The sequence below is a fragment of the Prenolepis imparis genome, unplaced genomic scaffold (assembly GCF_030444845.1).
Source record: "Prenolepis imparis isolate NDT839.2.m4 unplaced genomic scaffold, iyPreImpa1.0 SCAF_10, whole genome shotgun sequence".
Lineage (NCBI taxonomy): Eukaryota > Metazoa > Arthropoda > Insecta > Hymenoptera > Formicidae > Prenolepis > Prenolepis imparis.
In genome coordinates this window covers 4,816,131-4,836,195 of record NW_028141168.1, presented here as the reverse complement: position 1 = coordinate 4,836,195, position 20,065 = coordinate 4,816,131, and the positions used below count along the sequence as shown (strand labels likewise).

At 35.1% G+C, this 20,065-nt stretch overlaps 1 pseudogene; it reads left to right on the top strand.

The window, feature by feature from the left end:
* The first annotated feature begins 3,752 nt into the window (after positions 1–3,752).
* LOC145941730 (protein GVQW3-like) lies at positions 3,753–4,321 on the top strand (annotated as a pseudogene).
* The last annotated feature ends 15,744 nt before the right edge of the window (positions 4,322–20,065 follow it).

Below are 20,065 nucleotides of genomic sequence, written 5' to 3'. Positions count from 1 at the left end.
TACCGAGCGTATCAAACGATTTAATACGGATATTGTACTTGATACACGTATCAAATGATCGGTGTAAACTAGGCTTTTGACAGTAAACGCATTCCGCGATGATGTCTACGGAATATTTGAATGAGTAGAGGAGGGCAAAACTCTCTAATCGAAGGAGAAGAGAAGGAAAGTGAACGAACGATGCAAATTTAACTCTTTTGACGAATATAATTTTTGTACTATCGATTAAATATTGAAGATATTTTTCGTCATTTGAAAAATATAAAGAAGTTTTCAAAAAATTAGTACCGCGGTTTCACAAAAATCGGTTCATAAATGTGGAAGTAAATCGCGGTCAGACAGACAGACAGAGGAAGGAAATTATATATATAGATTATGTATATATAATATATAATATATATTAATTTTATATTATATTATAAATATTATTTTTATAATATAAAATATCTTCCACATGTTGAGGAATGTGTCTAATCGTTATTTTTTGGGAAATGGCCTATATTCGTCGAATACAATATGCATAATAATAAAAGCCATTTTATGCTCCAATTTGATCTACCGTAATAAGCTTTTTTCTTTTATCGAGAGTAAATGAGAGTATATCAGTGCGATGTAAATTATAGTTCATTAATTCATCAATGTGCATTTCATAAATACGGTTAGTTATAAATATCGGAGATCGGTTATTATATGATTTTATCGCGGGTTAAATCGGTAATTTGTTTGCTCGATATAAGAACTATAAACATACATACAACATTGACGGACAGTTTAATATACATATATATATGTAGCGTAATTCTACACAAGTGTTTATATGTGTATATGTGAAATATATTCTCGTATTTGATACATAATTCGTGCTGCAGTCAATTTGGATAGAGAAGCTTTGACACACACGCTCCCTTTGATTCCATATAATAATAATGCATCGTACATAATAATAATTTTCACGTGTATCGATGTAAAAATTTCGGCGTTATTCGACATATTGAAAAAAAACCATGAATATTGTAACATGTAATTGATTTCGACTAGCTAATCCTTGCCTATTTCTCTCGTTGCTATTATACGAACATATCGTATAATAGTAAAGAAAAATAAATAAATAAAAATCTGTATAATCTACGATCAATTTATACGAGCTTTTCGCAATTAATTCCTCAACGTCTGCTCTCATATCCTTCAGCGGCGGAATTATTTCGACGATCGGATGACATATACGTAAAATTAATGCAAATTTCCACATTCTATGATGGAATCAAAGTGAATTAATTTATATAAACCAATGAAAGTATATTGAAGCTAAAATGAACAGTTCATTTACGCGTTAAAACGATGTGCTTGATCTGTATGATTTTATTTAGGTAATGTTATTTTATTACAATGTATAATCGATAATCGCACTTTCTATATAATCAAGTCCAAATGAGAATTTAGTACGTCTAATGGAGATTTTGTAAAAAACGATAAGAGAGATATCCACAATCTTTAATATAATATTAATTAAAATATAATGCAATAAAGTCGCGGACACATCACATTAAAAGAAGAAACAATTTTGGAGTCGCTTTTATCGTAAGCACAAAATAAATAACGAAAAATAAAAAAATATCTGTCTAGAATCTGTTAACATCGAGATAAACTAAACTGAATAAAAGAGTATGTTTTTTAAATAAAAATAATTTCACGTAAGATCCTTCTTATTGTTTTAGCTATAAGAAATAATCTAGCTCCATAAAAAACACAAATTTAAATTATATATATAATATTTTTATTTAAAAAAGATTAATAATGTATATACAAAAATATACATATACCTATGTATATTTTTTTATATTTGAGTTGTGCTTTTAACAAGTCAAGAAAGGAAGAATAAAATTCGACTTTATGCACAAGTGCATAAAATGCATATATGTACATATATACATACATGTTTAAGTTATCGCACATATGCCAGTCATTACATACACGTGTCAGAAATTACAGTATTATATATATATATAATAATAACGATTACAGTATTATATATAATATATATATATAATACTGTAATCGTTATTATTATATATAATAACGATTATATATAATAATAACGATTGTTACGTTAAAATAGTATTTTAATATTAACCTGAATGATAAGCTTAATTGCTCTAAATTGCGATAGTGACCATATTATATAATACAACTATCGTTGTTCAGTTTTCATGAATAGTAACCAATTCTCAATTTATTTAAAATTGTAAAATTCACCGTTCTAAAAAATTTATAAATTTTTAATGATAATTAATATTAATATTAATATTAATATTAATATTATATTTCCATTAATATATCCATCATATTATATTATATTATAACACGATATATTTTTTAGAAAATTATTTTAATTATTTTTTAAAATTACATCGTTGTTAGATTGCGTCACTAAATTTGATCCATTATTAATAAGCACGATTTTATTTATATTACTTTTGTTATTTTTTTTGTATTATACATTTAGGTCTTTTTGTATAAAAATTTCTTGACAAAATTGCACACGATAACGAATTAATCACTTATCCAATTGAAACGCTATCTATAACGAAATAAGTACAGTCAAACTTCGCTAATTCAAAATTGAAAAAAAAACAAAATTCTTCTAACTACATTAAAAGTACATTAAATTTAAGTATATTTTTTACAGTATATATAATGTCAGATAAGTTCAAACAAACATTTAACATGCAAAACATTAACAGTTTGTTTCAAAACAGAGGCTTTGTCTTTGAAAATTCGAATTGCAGAGATTTTGTTTTTCTAAAGATTCGAATTGCAGAGGCTTTGTTTTTGTCTAACACCGCTTCAAAAATTCCGAGTTAATCTCGTATTTGTTTTCGACTTACAGAGGTTTTCTCAAGGGAAACGAACATTATTTTGATTTGTAAAGGTTTTCGAATTAGCGAGGTTCGACTGTATTTAAATGTGAGTTTTATCGTAACTACACGTGTGTATGCAGGGTGTCCCAAAATTCATAATTGACCTTACAAGGGCAGATTCCTGGAATTATTTGGAGACAATTTTTAGGTCATCATTTTTTGCATGTTCTCAATGTTTGCTATATCTTTGTAACTAAGCCTTAAATTTTATATATATATATATATATATGTATGTATATATGTATATATATACAGGGTGTCCCATTTTAATCTCCCCAGGCAAACATCTCGAAAAATATGGAAGATACGAAAAAATGTTTCAGACAAATGTTGTAGGACTTGAAGGGGGACAGATGATGAAAATATGGACTTGACCTTGAGTGACCTATTGAAGGTCAGGTGAAGGTCATCGATGTTTTCTTGGAACCCCTTATTTTTTATTGCATATTCTTATAGCCCTTGTCGAGACGTTTTCAAAACACTACTTATTGATGTCTCTTACGCAAGCTGTTCCCAAGATACGAAGCTTCAAGTTGACATATCATCGGCATTCGCATTATCCAATGTACACCGCGGGGAGGTTGTTCAGTCAAATTTGTACATCAAGTGGCCCTAAAAAGGGCGCACGTTTGCAAAAATATTACGACGCGTATTTATAAACACGCGGAAAGAGGATAAAATCGATATGTACGAGGGTAGTTTGAAAAGTCCGTGCAAAGTCAGAGAGATGGCACCACTGGTGCGTATCGGGGTTATTTTTAGTTAGTAGCATCTCTTGGAAGAACACACACCAAGTTTCAGCCAGATCGGTCTATTTCTCTATTTGGCGTTCGTTTGAATCGAGAAAGTCGAGTGATTTCCAAAAAATGGATGAAAGAGAATTTCGTGTGTTGATAAAACATTACTTTATGAAAGGCAAATCGCCTCAGAAGACTAAGGAGAAGCTTGATAAACATTATGGTGAATCTGCACCTTCGATTAGAACAGTTTATAAGTGGTTTCAAAATTTTCGGAGTGGCCATATGAGCACAAGTGACGCTGAACGTTCTGGACGCCCTATTGAGGTCACTACTCCAGAAATCATTGATAAAATCCATGATATGATGATGGATGATAGAAGAGTGAAGGTGCGCGAGATTGCTAGTGCTGTGGGCATCTCGAGTGAACGGGTACATAATATTTTGCATCAACATTTGGGCATGAAAAAGCTATCCGCAAGATGGGTGCCGCGATTGCTCACAGTTGACAACAAACGAAATCGTGTGAGGTGTTCCAAGGACGGTTTGCAGCTGTTTCAGCGGAATCCACAGGACTTTAAGCGTCGTTTCGTCACTGTGGACGAAACATGGATACACCACTACACGCCTGAGACCAAGGAACAGTCCAAACAATGGGTTGCCAGCGGGGAGTCTGCACCAAAAAAGGCGAAGACCGTTCTTTCGGCCGGGAAAGTTATGGCGACTGTCTTTTGGGATTCGCAAGGAATAATCCTCATCGACTATTTGGAAAAGGGCAAAACTATTACAGGTGCATATTATTCATCGTTATTGGACCGTTTGAAAACCGAGCTGCAAGAAAAACGTCCACGATTGGCCCACAAAAAAGTCCTTTTCCATCACGACAACGCACTAGCTCACTCATCTGTAGTTGTAGCCGCAAAATTGATGGAATTAAGGTTCCAACTCGTTCCGCATCCCCCCTATTCTCCAGATTTGGCTCCTTCGGACTACTACTTGTTCCTTAATATGAAGAAATGGCTGGGGGGAAAGAGATTTTATTCAAACGAGGAGGTGATTGCGGAAACGAATGCCTATTTTGCAGAGTTGGACCAATCTTATTATTTGGAAGGGATCAACAAACTGGAGCAGCGTTGGACGAAGTGTATAAGCCTAAAAGGAGACTACGTTGAAAAATAAAAAAAGTTTATCCCGAAAAATTAAGTAGTTTTCATTTTTGCACGGACTTTTCAAACCACCCTCGTATGTTGGACATTGCTATGCGAAATTTTAATTGATTAAAAAATTTCTTGATTAATTTGAAAACGATGTTTTTCTTAACAAAAGTATTAAGACATCAATGCCTTTTAAATTACAAACAAATACATGGAACAAATTAAGCAAAAATAGATACTAAATAGATAATAAAATAATTAATGAAATAGATAAAAAAATATTAATAATATATAGTATAAAAAATATAATAAATATAATATAAAAATATAATAAAATAATAATATAAAAAATATAAATAATAAATAGAAGAAATAGATAATAGATAAGTATATACCTATAATAGATTAAACATATATAAAAATAGATAATAAATAAATAATAAAAAATAAATAACATAAAAATTTATTTTTTAAGTAAACTTTACTAAATTTGTAATGTGTATTTGAGAATTATATAATTCTAAAAATACGTAACGTTTTGAAAATTTAAAATTTAATAAATTACGACTCTTCTCTCCAAAAATTATGCTAAAAAAAGAAAAAGAGCTGAATAAAAGAGAAATGTAAATGCATAAGGATGATTCATAAACAATTAAAAAGACACTAAAAATTAAACATTAAAAAAACAGTTTTTTTCACGCAATTACTTTCATAATTAATCTGTATCATCCTGTTTTTTTTTTAGCAATTCTTTTATTAAAGTTATATAAAAAATTTTACTGAGCCAATTTAATTACAGATTGCTATCATATATTGATTAATTACTCGATTACTGTGATTAAAATGCGATTATATGATGAAAATTATGCGGTTAATAGCGAACAAAACAGTACTTCCGACTCCCTTTATCTCTTTTATTGGTAACTTTACTGTATTATATTATATTTTTTATTTTACGTGCACAACGAAAGGGAAGTCTTAAAATAAAAAGTCTAAAAAGCTCTTAAAGTAAAAATTTTCCTGATTTTGTGTTATGAAAACACAATAGAATTCATAGGCAACCACACATATTATTTGACTTAAACGTGAAAAAATGATTACAACATGCATAACGGCAATAAAAATATGATGAACAAGATGGAATTTCGAAATAATAACCTTATATAAGAGTAAAAATTAATGTTCTTACGAGACTCGATAGTTATTAAATCTTGATTGCAATATGGCAACGAATTGCACAAGAGAAACGTACGTGATGTGATGGGTTTAAGGAAAGAGCTAAATAACAAAGTACGAAACACACTAGATCGTGCTAGACGCTACGTGCTAACTAATTCAAGTTAATAATTGTACCCAATTTTATGATAAAGTTCGAATCTTTTTCTTTTTAGCAGAACTTTCGGAGGGGAAAGTCGTCAATTATTAAATTTTAAATTAATTTATTTATCCCTATAATTATAATTTTTATTATAATTATAATTTTTAAATATACTGTAAATTTAAAGTTTATTTAATAAAGTCTACTCAAAAATAAATAGGCCGAAATATTTGCTGTTTACATACATACATGATAACGATTCGAATACAACAGTTTATACGCGTGCGAGAAATTCGCGAAGTACGAAAACAAAAGCTCGTAAAGGAAGAGCGTTTCTATTTTTCTCTTCAACACTCCCACCGTTTGAGTACTTCGCTTATCTTTTACTTAATTCTAATGAGTTGCATTGCCTTGAATTTTTCTTTGGGCAGTGCTTTTGTAAGCACATCTACCGTTTGTAATTTGGACGTAACGTAGGTTATACATAATTCAGAATCTTCGACTTTTTCACGAATGTATAGTGATATCGGATATCTATGTGTTTAGTCCTTTTGTGACACTCTGGATTTTTTATTAAACGAATGACACTCTGATTATCTATATATATTACAGAAAAACCCTGACATTTGCATCCGATATTACTTAGCAATTTTCCAAGCCAGATCGCCTCTTTCGCTGCTGTCGCTGCAGCCACGTACTCGGCCTCCGTGGTGCTAAGCGTTACCATATTTTGACATTGTGAAGCCCATGTTACAGGACCACCCGCTAGACAAAATACATATCCGGTAGTCGATCGCCATGTCGCTGGCGTAATAGGCGTCAGAATAACCTTGAAGCTCTAAACAGCTCCCACCATCTCCTTAAACGATACCAAGTCGACAGTTCCAGCTAAATATCTAAGTATTTGCTTCGCGGTCTCCTAATGGGATATATCGAACCAATTCATATGACAACTTACCGCGTTTACTGCAAAAGCAATATCCGGTCGCGTGACAGTAGCAAGAAACATCAGGCACCCTATTAATTCTCGATGAGGAACATCGAGTTGAAAATTTTCGTCCGATTTAGGTCTCTGAGCTGGTAGATGGCTCTGAAACTCGGACACGCTAGGGTGTGTTCAGATTCCCAACGACTGGGGTTAAATTGTTTAGAGTTACGATTCTAACCCGACCAGTTTACTCCGAGTAAGGTTGTGGCTCTGAACGGTCCAAGTTACTTTTTGTGTTAGATAAAGTGGTGGGAGATAAACAAAGTTGAAGAAATACTATTTTTTACGGTTATTTACGAGTGAAACAACTGTTCAGATTATTGTTCAGTGAGACGCTGAAAAGTAGTAACGAGGAGGAAGAATTAATTAATTAAATAAATTAATAATTATATTTTATTAATTATATTATTATATAATACATTTTTTTTATTAATTAATTAATTAGATGTAGTGGCGAGTCGGGTCCGTTTCTACATTTATTTCAGTGATCTCACAATCAGTCACGTTTCGGCTTGAATGTATCATTTTCAACAAGACTTGTCAAGCTTTCCGCCAAAATACGCTGAGTAACTTTTTGATCCGCAAAAAATGGCAGGTTGAGAATTCGACTCTAGAGTTAACTCGTTTACTTCAACCCACCGATCTGAACGCAGTCTATCGAGTCAAAAAATACTTACTCGGGTGCTATCTGAACGGACTCGGGTTAATATTTCTACTCGGAGTAAGGAATCTGAACACAGCCCTAGAGTTCCTCTAGTAAGAGTTAAGACACCGGGCTATCAATTGCTGATTGGTTATTCCAATCCGCCATATGTAATAGCCAAAGTTAGCGGAAAATTTAAATTTATAATTACGGAAATTTGTTAATATATGCTTTTATGAACAAAAATGAGATATTTATAAAGATATTAATTTAGTTTCAAATGATTAATGTTTATCTAAACTATTTTTTGTAAAAATAATTCACGATCTAAAGAGAATTTTGATTTTATATTTATTTAAACATATCCTATGTTCTTCTTGCTGCACTAGTAGTATTTTCGTAAACATGTGTAAAAATGTCCCATAACAAGCAATAAAAGTTTTCTTTGTACACGCACTGGCCGAAATGGTGTCCGGCGTTAGATGTGTCGAATACGTGTATGACTTTCGGCTGTCATACGCGTATTCGCACACATCTAACGCAGGACACCATTCCTGCCGGTGCGTGTACATACAAATCTGTTAAATATATCTGTTAAAAATAAAAATAAACTTTTTGAAGAAAATTAAACATTTTTTTTATATTATTCATCTTTGATTCATTATTTCATCTTTGAGATATATATATATAACCTATACTTATATTATTATTATATTGTTCTAACAGCATTTTTGAGTTTTTTTTAGAAGTACAATTTTTAGATAATTTTTGTCGTAGATAATTATATACTTATATATTGTATCTAATCTTCTTTTTTAATTTATCTTTTGTATTGTATAAATAAATGTTCAAGTAAAATATATCAATTCAAAATTGACGCGTAAACAACTTCCGGAATTTGGCTATATATGGCGGATTGTCTTAACTCTTACTAGAGGAAAGCCCCTCGCACAATGCCAGGCAACAGGCAATAGGAACAGGAAATAGAAAATATCCACCAATAAAAGCAGGGAATAATATCTATTCCCTGCTCTTACTGGTGGATATTTTTTATTTCCTGTTCATATTGCCTGTTGCCTGGCATTGTGCGAGGGGCTGAACTCTAGGGCCGGTATTCATAGTCGGTTCTTATATTTAAGACTGTCTTAAGTACAATCTTAAGATGTGATTAACCAATCACAGAGCCGTATTTGCATCTTAAGACATTACTTAAGACGGTCTTGAAATGAGAACGGACTATGAATACCGGCCTAGGACACGCTATTTAACATTGTACTCTTATGGCAGCTTCCACTCTATCTGATCCTCTTTGGTTCGTGCCACATCTTCAGACTAATGGTCGAGATGTTTGCTTCGGTCGGTAGCCGCACCTTGAACAACATATATATCCTGTAAATTTCATTATTTTGTTTAAGTCCTTGAGCCGTAAGCGTTCCACTACCAGGTTTTGTTTGAAATGCACATCAAACCCTTTTGAGTGCAAATTCTTACGAAAAACAAATTCTTTCTCATTCATAATACATACAGAACATCCTCGGTGCGACTCTCGCAACATTTACTATCGATAAATATGTCGATCAGAACTGTTCCAACACCGGTAACTTGGCACTCATCATTATCACCCAAGGAAATAGAGATTCTACTTACCGACTGAAAGTTGATAAGCCACTCACGTCTGTGGGTAATGTGTCTTGACGCACCGCTGTCGGTAACCCAGATATCTAAAATATTTTAATGCATAATGGATGCTGCTTCCTTACTTATCGGTAAGTGAGATCCTTCGGAATTTTTGCACGTGACAATAAAAGCACCCTCCTGCGCATTGCTCTTCTCTTTGCTGGAGTCCTTGTTGCTGTTTCTTTTTTCTGAAGTTTCTAGCATAATGCCCTTTTCTTGCAGAAGAAACACTCGATGTCCTTTTCACTTCTTGTTCAAACCATGAATATCCACAGACTTCTATATAACCTAGGCCGGTATTCATAGTCCGATCTTACATTTAAGATCATCTTAAGGGGATCCTAGTCGGATGGTCGAACTCCGATAGGTTAGCACCACACATATCCAAACATATACACGTATACACATATACACACGATAGGTTAGCACCACACATATCCAACATATGCACGTATGCACACATATGCGTGAAAATGTTTTTAATATATAACTTTTTTATTAGACTTGCAATCTCACTTTTTATTGTTTACTAATATTTCTTCATGTTAACCCTATCGCGTATACTATATTTTATGCACAGATAAACTGCAGAACTATTTTTATTAAATAAGTATTGTTACGAGCTGACATGAAAGAAGCCGATAACAAAACTGTAATTTTTGATTTTTATATGATTTATATATGGAATTATAGCTAACGCGGTCCGTTTTTATAAGTACTTTAATCGTGGAAAAGGATTTATTGATCTGTATAGTCAATAAAAAGATATCCCAAAATAATAAAGTTGGTTCTGCCGTACCGACAGAACTAACTTTAGGATCCGACTAGGATCCCCTTAAGTCTGGTCAGAGGTTGACTTAAGATCCCATTCAACCAATCAAATGGCTGCGTAGCATCTCAAGCTCGGACTTAAGACGATCTTAAATATAAGATCGGACTATGAATACCGGCCCTAGACTGCTAACAGATATAGGCGGACATGATGCACAGGTGTGCACGCGACGCCATATTTCGGGTGGGCATATTATATAGGGTGTCTATAATGTATTTTGTGTCTATAATGTTTTTTACGTACGTATTTTGTTTAATGAGAACTGAACACCCAGTATAATTTGCCCACCCGAAATATGGCTGCCATCCCCACCACTATTTGCACCTCGCATCACTTTTTCAAGTCATTTTGTACAGGTGTTAGCAGTCTAGGTTATATAGAAGTCTGTGTGAATACCTGATGCATTCGAATTTTGATTTGAAGTGGTTGCAGCAAGCGCGCTGGCTGCTTTGTCGTCAGCAGTTAATCATATTTTTTCTAACGTAATCAGTTTTTCGTTAGGCTTATTATTGTTTGATTTGCTGGAGGCACGCTATCCCAAGCTGTCTTCAACGGGTTGAATTTTGAAGGAAGACTGACCAGAATTTTCGCCATGACTGCGACGTCGGAAATTCGTTCACCCAGGCCGCCAAATCCGTTGAATTCATTTTATACTCATGAAAACGCTGTGTCAGGATCAGATTGTCCGTTACCGATTTTTATTCGTCGATCGCACTAAGCGTATTCTACATATTTTTGGAGTTGATACACGTTAAAAGGCATTCTAACTGAGAATCAATCATCGACGTAGAGATTATTACTTTTGCTCTTGCATCGTCTCTTACCCATTTCTTGTAGTTTGCTCCGTTTGCTACATCATTCACAGGCCGTACTCTGTCGCCAGATACGACATTGTAAACACATATCGTTAGCGACGAGAAGCCTTCATTTGCGCATAGTACAATTGCACACCGTGCTATTAGACACATAAAGTTGCGCACAGTTCTTTTGCGCACCGTTCGTTTGCACACCGTGCAATTGGACACGAAAATGCGCGACACATGCTCTATTCACACACACACACACACACATACACACACACACACACACACACACACAGGGGGTGCAAGGGGGGCCTTCAGCCGGTTCTTTTGCCCACAGTTCTTTTACGCACAGTTCTTTTGCCCACTGTTCTTTTGCGCACCGTGCTGGTAGGCATCCCTCCCGCACCCACCTCGCCGGTAGGGATGCCTACCAGCACGGTGCGCAAAAGAACAGTGGGCAAAAGAACTGTGCGTAAAAGAACTGTGGGCAAAAGAACTGTGCGCAACTTTATGTGTCTAATAGCACGGTGTGCAATTGCAACGTGTGCAATTGTACTGTGCGCAAGTGAGCCTCTCCCGACCAGTAACCAGTAACAGTCACTTGGAATGTCTAAACCTGTTAATTCCGTCCGTCCAGTTTGGTCACGTTTTTCACGGAAATATCTTCCAACATTGTCGAGAAAACAAAAAAATTTCAAATAGTCCGTTAATACACAAACTGAGACATTCGAGTCACTCACAATGGCCGATACGCCACGTGGCAAGTCACGCGAGCTGTGGAATTCGATCGACGTCGCGAAACGTAAAACGCTCTAAATATTTTAGAAACGCTCTTCTAAACAAATAAAACGAGCTACAGAAAGTACTGAGCCCATAACCTCTTGAGTATATTAACTGAATCTGTTCGGGTATCAAAAAAGAAAAGATAGTCTTCAGCTTTTCGTTTAACACTTTATTCAAAGTATAAACTACACGTGCGACCCGTATGACTGCTCTCGGACGATACATCGCAAGGTAGTAGACTGTATCGACGATAGGCCGAAATATTTGCTGTGTTTACATACATATATGATCACGATTCCAATAGAACGGTTTATACCTATGCGAGGAATTCGCGAAGTACGAAAATAAAAGCTCGGAAAAGAAGAACGTTTTCTATTTTTTCCTTCAACAATATATGTATATAAATAAATATATATATAAATACATAATTATATACAGGATGTTAAAAAAGTGTCGCATACGCTACTCGATAGAGAATAAAAATTTAAGAAAGAATGTCTAATACTATTTTTCGATGCGATGAATAGTTTTGCTGCAATTAATTATTCTAATCAATCAATCAGCACAGAGCTACAAGAGAAAACAAACGATGGAGCACGTAAAGTGGGAAAGAATTTCCCGAAAAAATTATTTAAAGGGAAGCAGCTTGCTCAAGTGCGAATTTGGCCTCATAAAATTTATTTTAGGTCTCATTTTTTAAATTTAAACAAGGTGAAATTATTCATCGTATCGAAAAATAGTATTAGACATTTTTTCTTAGATTTTCATTCTTTATCAAATGGCGTTGAGCATATGCGACACCTTTTGGACACCCTGTATAAATATTATACAGGGTAGTTCACGTAACGGTCGTCACAATTTTTGAGACATTTCCGCCAGTTAAAAAAAAAGTTTATACAGTGAAAATTAATCTGCTGTACGCAAGCTATAACATGCAATAAAAACAATTTTTTAATTTTTTTTTATAAACAAATCAATGTCACCTTGAACTTTTTAAATGGAACCACCATATTTTTTTTATAAATTGATTCCTCACAATATTCTACATAAAAAATTATAAGGGTAGGATGGTCAAAAAGTGAATAGTTTACGAGATATTTTATACTTCAATTTCACATAATTTTATAAATGGGTGATTCTCGTAACGATCGCCACGATTTTTAGGACACTTACAATAATCTGACAAAAAATGTCATGAATAAAAAATTTATCAGTTTGTAACCGTCAACAAATGGTTTTAAAATGATTTATTTTGAATTGAAATGTAACATAAAATAACATTGTGTTTGTATACACTTATTGAATTTATTTTGCTGTCCTCTACATTAAGCAAATTAATTTTTACTGTATAAACTTTTTTTTAAACTGGCGAAAATGTCTCAAAAATCGTGGCGACCGTTATGTGAACCACCCTGTATATGTAAGACGGCGAAAGCTGCCAGGCTATCCGAATCGTGCGCACCCGTATCGCGCAGTCATGCGCTCTCCTACCAATTTACGAATAATTGAAGCCAGCCGAATGCGCCCGGCTCAGGCAAAGCACGAACACTCTCCTTCGTGACGAGATCCGGAGCAGATGAATTCGAGAGTCTTGAGAGTCACGTAGAAATCAGTATACTATTAAGAACATTGTAATACATCAGTTAAATATACAGGGTGTCACTTAATTCGCGCTCACTATTTATACAGTGATATTCCTCACGAAAAACTGAGTCAAAAAGTCTTGAACCATTTTTTTCTATCATGCTTAATAAAGCAGTAATTATTAAATAACGTTAATTCAATCAGCGCCGACTTTTAACTGGGCGTATGTCAGTGACACCCTGTATAGTTGAGTTAAACTGTTATTAGTGAATCTATCTTTCGAGTGTTCGCCTTACCTTTCCTATAATCAGAGTTCCTCCATCCTAAACTATAAATACAAAGGATAGTCTTTTCATATACATATGGGGCATTATTTATACAGTGATCCACCCAAATTTTTAAAGTTTTTTAATCATGTTGAAATTGCAGAAATTGTAATCTTATCAAAAGTGAAATTGTTGCTTAAACCTTTTGACTCACGCCCAACAGGCTCTTTATTGATAGGGGCTTGAATTTTTATCATCAGTGCCATCTTGTCCAACTTTAAACGCTGGTAAATTCCAATAGACTATTCCGATTTTAAAAAATAAGATGTGATTTCAAAAGGTCTTTTTACGTACTTTAATCTTGTAAAATCAATTTTTTTTAAAAGTCAAAATTTATTTAAGATTTTTATAAAACAAAATAAGAACCATTTTTTTCTCAAATTTAGACATCTTGATTTCCTTCGAAAAAAATCTTTAAAAAAGTAAAAATCTTCCCGTTTAAAACGAGTCCAGAATTAAGATGGACAGGCTTTTAGTTTTCAAGATGCAGTTTGTTTTAAGACCAAGCGCGTCATCTATGATGCAGCTCGGACGCTTTTGCAAGTACAGAGAGACATCTGGCCAGTCCTATTGCTTGTGGCCAGGCATCGTGACCTCTCATATATTATATATATGTACATCATATATACATATATAAACATATATATTGAGACGACTTTTTCTTCCAGATTAATAAAAATCGGAAGAACGGAGCGGGGCCATCAACAAAAAAGAGGATTATCTCAATTCGCGCGTAAGGAACTTGAGTGTCGTGCGCTCCGCGCGTACCGCAGCGAAGGAAAAGGCCGTAATCGTCGAGATTCTAATTAACTAAAACTGGGCGCCAGACGCGGTGTTTCGCGCGTCAACTCGCGATACAATCCAACGCTAAAGTTTGGCCGAAAACTCGCTACGGATTGGTTAGCTCTCCCATCGACATATAGTATGGACTACGCGATCTATCGAAAAATATGATCGACCAAAAAAAAAGAGATAGCGACTGGTAGAGGCGTCAAGCTCTGTCTCTTTCTATTTAGTAGCGTAGTAAGGTGTTTTGTACACCCCGGGATCAACAATTTCTTACGTTATGATTTGATTAAATGGATAACTTGAAATTCACAAAAGCATCGGATAATACATAATCTATAACCTAATTGTAAACAAAAATTACAAAATTACAAATTACTCTCCGATGAAACGACAAATCTTGTGATTTGTCTGATCTTTTTTGCAGATGAAACACGCAAACACCATTCTGAACAAAAATATTTTTTTTCTTTTTTTAGAATTAATGAACGATAAATTATTCACGATAAATAATACTTTCATCGATGTCTTGACAGGTCAGATAAAAAAAACGGGGTTCCTCGTCTGTCAATACATCTCTAATATATTCTGGGCGATAACAAAAGCAACCAATAGGAGCATTAGAAAGAGAGAGAGCAATTGACCTCTACCTCGTTCCCTCTTTGTTTAATTCTGCCGGACACTTGTTGACAGGTTTTTACATGGGATCGCGTAGTCCATACTATATATGTCGATGAGTTCTCCTAACGACAGAGGGGCAGGGTGGTGTTGCCGCGAAATTATTAGAATCAAAGATATCCAAAATCGCGAGAAAGGACTAACACAAGGATTATAATTTTGCGAGACGAGACGAGACAAACGAAAGACTCGATATAATTAACAAAAATAATAATAGAAATTTATTATAAAAAAAAAGAAAATATAAGTAACAATTAAATTGATAGTAATAAGAATGGTAAATCACTATAAAAAGAAAAAAACAGAAAGTAATGGTCGAATTAATCTGAAATAACAAAAACCAAATATGAGAAAAGAAATGCATAATAACTCGTATCAATATTACACAATATCGCGATCGATAATTACAATGAGACAATAGTCGCGAGAATGCCAATAACGATAGCGCGCACAATATTAATGTGTCTGGGTATTTCGACAACGAAAATTTACAAAATACTCTCACACGGCGCGAGCCGCAGGCAAAGACGAGAGAGGTTCTTCCCGATTACAGAATATTATCGTTAAAGTCGTGAAATATTACGGACTGGATGTTTTACCTACTATAATACGGGAGAGAAGTCGCCCGCACGATCTAATGCGGTGTAATCAATATCCGACGGGCGGACACGTGGCCGAGAATGCTCTGCTCTCTCTCTCGCGCGCGCTCGCGGTCTCTCTCTTTTTTGCGCTCTCTCGCTGGTGGTCGCGAGTAAAAAGTTGGAAGCACATAAAATTGCAGAAGCCATAGCGCATGCGTTATGGTCGTCGGTGATTCTGCCCATGGCTTCTAAATTTCCAATCTACATAAAAATCCAGCTTAAGGTCATCGCACACGAATTTCCGTAACCGTAAGTATAAGCTCGAGAACCAATCAAAAACTAGCTTTGATCTAAATAATTCCGTAGAATCAGAAATAACCATATCTTAAAACGTAACATGAATTTCAGTCGGTTGAAATTTTTACGTACGAAGAATTGTATACATATATATGAGTATTGCTACTAAAAGGTTATGGCACATCTCTGTTCTTCTACTCGATTTATGTTCATTGCATGACATGTGTATATACATATATCTGATTTATGTATGATTTGATATTTAATAATTTTAAAAAATATTAATATGTAATATATATAAATATATACACATATTTTAGACATAAAATAATTCTTACATTACTTCTTATGCTTACGGTTACGGAAATTCGTGTGCGATGGCCTTTAAGGGCCAGCGCACGTACATTGCCGGACTCTTTTTTTTTTTTTATTCGAAAAAAAGGGTGTAGGCCTTGGCAGAGCCATGTAGCCGATTTGTTACATAACATTTTCGAGTAGTGTTGGTATGACGGAAATGACTGTATATATGTGTTGATAGTAGCGCATTTTACAATTTGATAACAACTTCAGTAAGGCAAGTAGTCATTTTGGATAAGTGATTACAGCGACGGAAGTATTTGAGTCAATTAATGACCAGCACCAAGAGTGTAAGTGATCCTTTTACAAAAGTGTTGATACACCAGAAATAAGCGCGCGCATGTAAACTTGGCGCATTTTACAAATTTGATATTAAATTAACTAGAGTAACATGATATTTTTGATAAATAAATACAGATAGATGAACTGTATCAAGTACTTTTGGTAGATATTATAAAGTGACAAGGTCTTAAACTTACTTAATACACTATACATTTCTATAGGTAAATCATGTCTAATTATCTGTCAACTTATTCTAGTCATTAGCTTAAAATATTTAGTGTTACTATGTTATTCTTTGCTAGTTATTAATATACAAAGCGATATTCTTAAGATAAGAAATGGTAGGGAAGAATGGTAGGGGAAGGGGGAGGGGGAAAACGCAGTCAAGCATTAGCAGGAATAATGCCGGACTCTACATTGCCGTAGCGTCTTACGCCATCTTACGTGAGAATCTACGTTACGCGATACGTAAGCCACTCTTAGGGTGCCGTCACATGGGGCGTAACTTGCGTAAGCGTAACCAGCGGATCGCCAATCACCGAGTTATTCCGATAGAGCTCGACAAAGGGCTCTATCGGAATAACTCGGTGATTGGCGATCCGCTGGTTACGCTTACGCAAGTTACGCCCCATGTGACGGCACCCTTACGGCAACGCAGAAAGGAAAACGTAATGTAACGAAACGTAAGAATAGCAGTCTATTTTACGTTCGTTATGTTACGTTTTTCTTCTGCGTTGCCGTAAGAGTGGCTTACGTATCGCGTAAGACGCTACGGCAATGTACATGTGCTGGCCCTAACACGCGTACTTACATCTACACTTACTTGACACTCGACAACCTATTTTCGCGAACAAGATATACGCATGCTGGTTACAACGACGACACAACCTTTACAACGACGACGCAATTACACCGAGACGCGACACTCAGCACCCGACCGAATCCCGGAGAGACGATTATGCTGCGCAATAGAATCTACGGACTGACGGTCGCGAAGACTCTCGCCGCTTAAAGGCCATTGCACACGAATTTCCGTAACCGTAAGCATAAGAAGTAAGCATAAGCTCGAGAACCAATCAAAAACTAGCTTTGATCTAAATAATTCCGTAAGATCAGAAATAACCATAATTTTAAAACGTAACATGAATTTTAGTCGGTTGAAATTTTTACATACGAAGAATTGTATACATATATATGAGTATTTTGCTACTAAAAGGTTATGGCACATCTCTATTCTTCTACCTTCTACTCGATTTATATTCATTGCATGACATGTGTATACATATATATCTGATTTATGTATGATTTGATATTTAATAATTTTAAAGAATATTAATATGTAATATATGTATATAAATATATACACATATTTTAGACATAAAATAATTCTTACGTTACTTCTTATGCTTACGGTTACGGAAATTCGTGTGCGATGGCCTTAACGCCGGTCGTTCACAAACACTAATTTGCTAAATTCTGGGCAATGCCCACGCAAACGCAAAAATTCGCTAAACGATTCCGACAGCCTGTGACCGTTAGAACGGTCAAGACTCAGACATGCACGAACGTAACTCAACTTACGGCATAGATAGCCTCACCGATAAGATTTTCTCTCCTGCTGGGCTTCTCTAAGTCCTCAATAGATTCGGTCTCTCGCTAGATGTCGATATCGCTTTTTGGGTCTTCGAGAGCAGGCACGCGACACACACGACAGATAGTACAAGAGTGAAGGATCTATTGCCCCGGGTCGATATCGGAACTCAATCCTGCGCGAAAGGGGATGCGCGGACGCCCACCCAATTACAGCGCCGCGTGACACAGAGTGTCTAAGTCAAGCATATATATCTGTTGTGACAAATATGCCTCAAATTTCCTGAAAGACGGTCTTCGTTTAGTTGTTATCAAATTCCTTTATAGAGCCATAAATCATTTGTAACATGAAATTCCATACATTGTATGTTTGAGAGAGGGAGATAGAGAAGGGGGGGAAGCGAGAGGAAAGGGGGACAGGGATAGAGGGAGAGAGACGGAGAGGGGGAGAGATGGGGAGAGAGGGGGAGAGAGAGAGTGGAGAGGGAGAGAAATAAATTCCACACATTGGGTTTGACATTGACTTCGATAACAGGCTATGAGCCATTGTATGGCGCCTTATAAATAGCATCAAACCGAATATCTTCTTCACTCGTGCGTCGGACGCGTCCGCGTACGGTCGTGTGAATGTGCGATGGATGAGTGTGTGAGTAAGAGTGAGCCCCCTTCGGAAATTCCTCACTATACTCTTCATTAGAGTCCACTTTTGAGTACCTCATGACATATTATTTCACTTTGTCTATTTAGTGGGGTATCGATAGGGGGGCTCACGGCTTTTGCGCGGCGTGCGGCAGTATGTAGATTCCCCATTATAATTTATTGTATTAAATTTACTGAAGAAGGTCCAAAGAAAGGACCGAAACGTTTAGATTTAATAAATTTGTTATGCCAACAAGTTTGTTTTTAGTATTTGCGTACCTACACCCTACGCGTGGCTCCATATAGCCTCCTTCTTAATTTGTAATTTATCAATGCAGGGAGCCTACATTGTTGACTTATTATTTTTAAATTTGTTTTCTTTAAATTTTTTTCCACTAATCTTGCGCGACACAACACAAGCTCTCATATTGACACAAGCTGACATACCTCGCGACATTATACATATAAATATTGGCCGAACATCGCATAGATATTTCACAAAATAATCGTTCGCGAGATACTAACACCGTGATCTCACGCAATATTTTTTACCGCAACATTTAACCTTAATCACGGTTAAACTGACACGATACGAACAGTCAGTCACCATAACCGCGATCCGCGATCTCGATCGCCTCGAATCGACCGCCAATCACATACGCGGAAAAACGACAATACGTGCGATATATGCGACTTGGAGCACTTCACGGTACACACGACTTTTCTTATAGTAGACTTGCATTAAATACCATAATAAAATATTCTACTTTCAAAATGCATAATAATTATTAATTATTGATATTTATTACTTTAATTGAATTATTTAATTTAATTTAATTTATTTATTAGCGTAATAGAAGGCCTTTAACGAGCGAATAGATTAGAATAATTATAATATTTATTAATGTGGTAGTTACAAATAGTCTGGAAATGAGTTTACATGGTACGTTCCAACGCTGACTTGCGTCTCTTCAATCGCTAATATATTTAAATCTTATATGTAAAAAACGGAACGCATTGTAGTAACGTAGTAGTTATAATTATTCTAATCTATTCGCTCGTTAAAGGCCATCTATTAAGCTAATGTTTTAC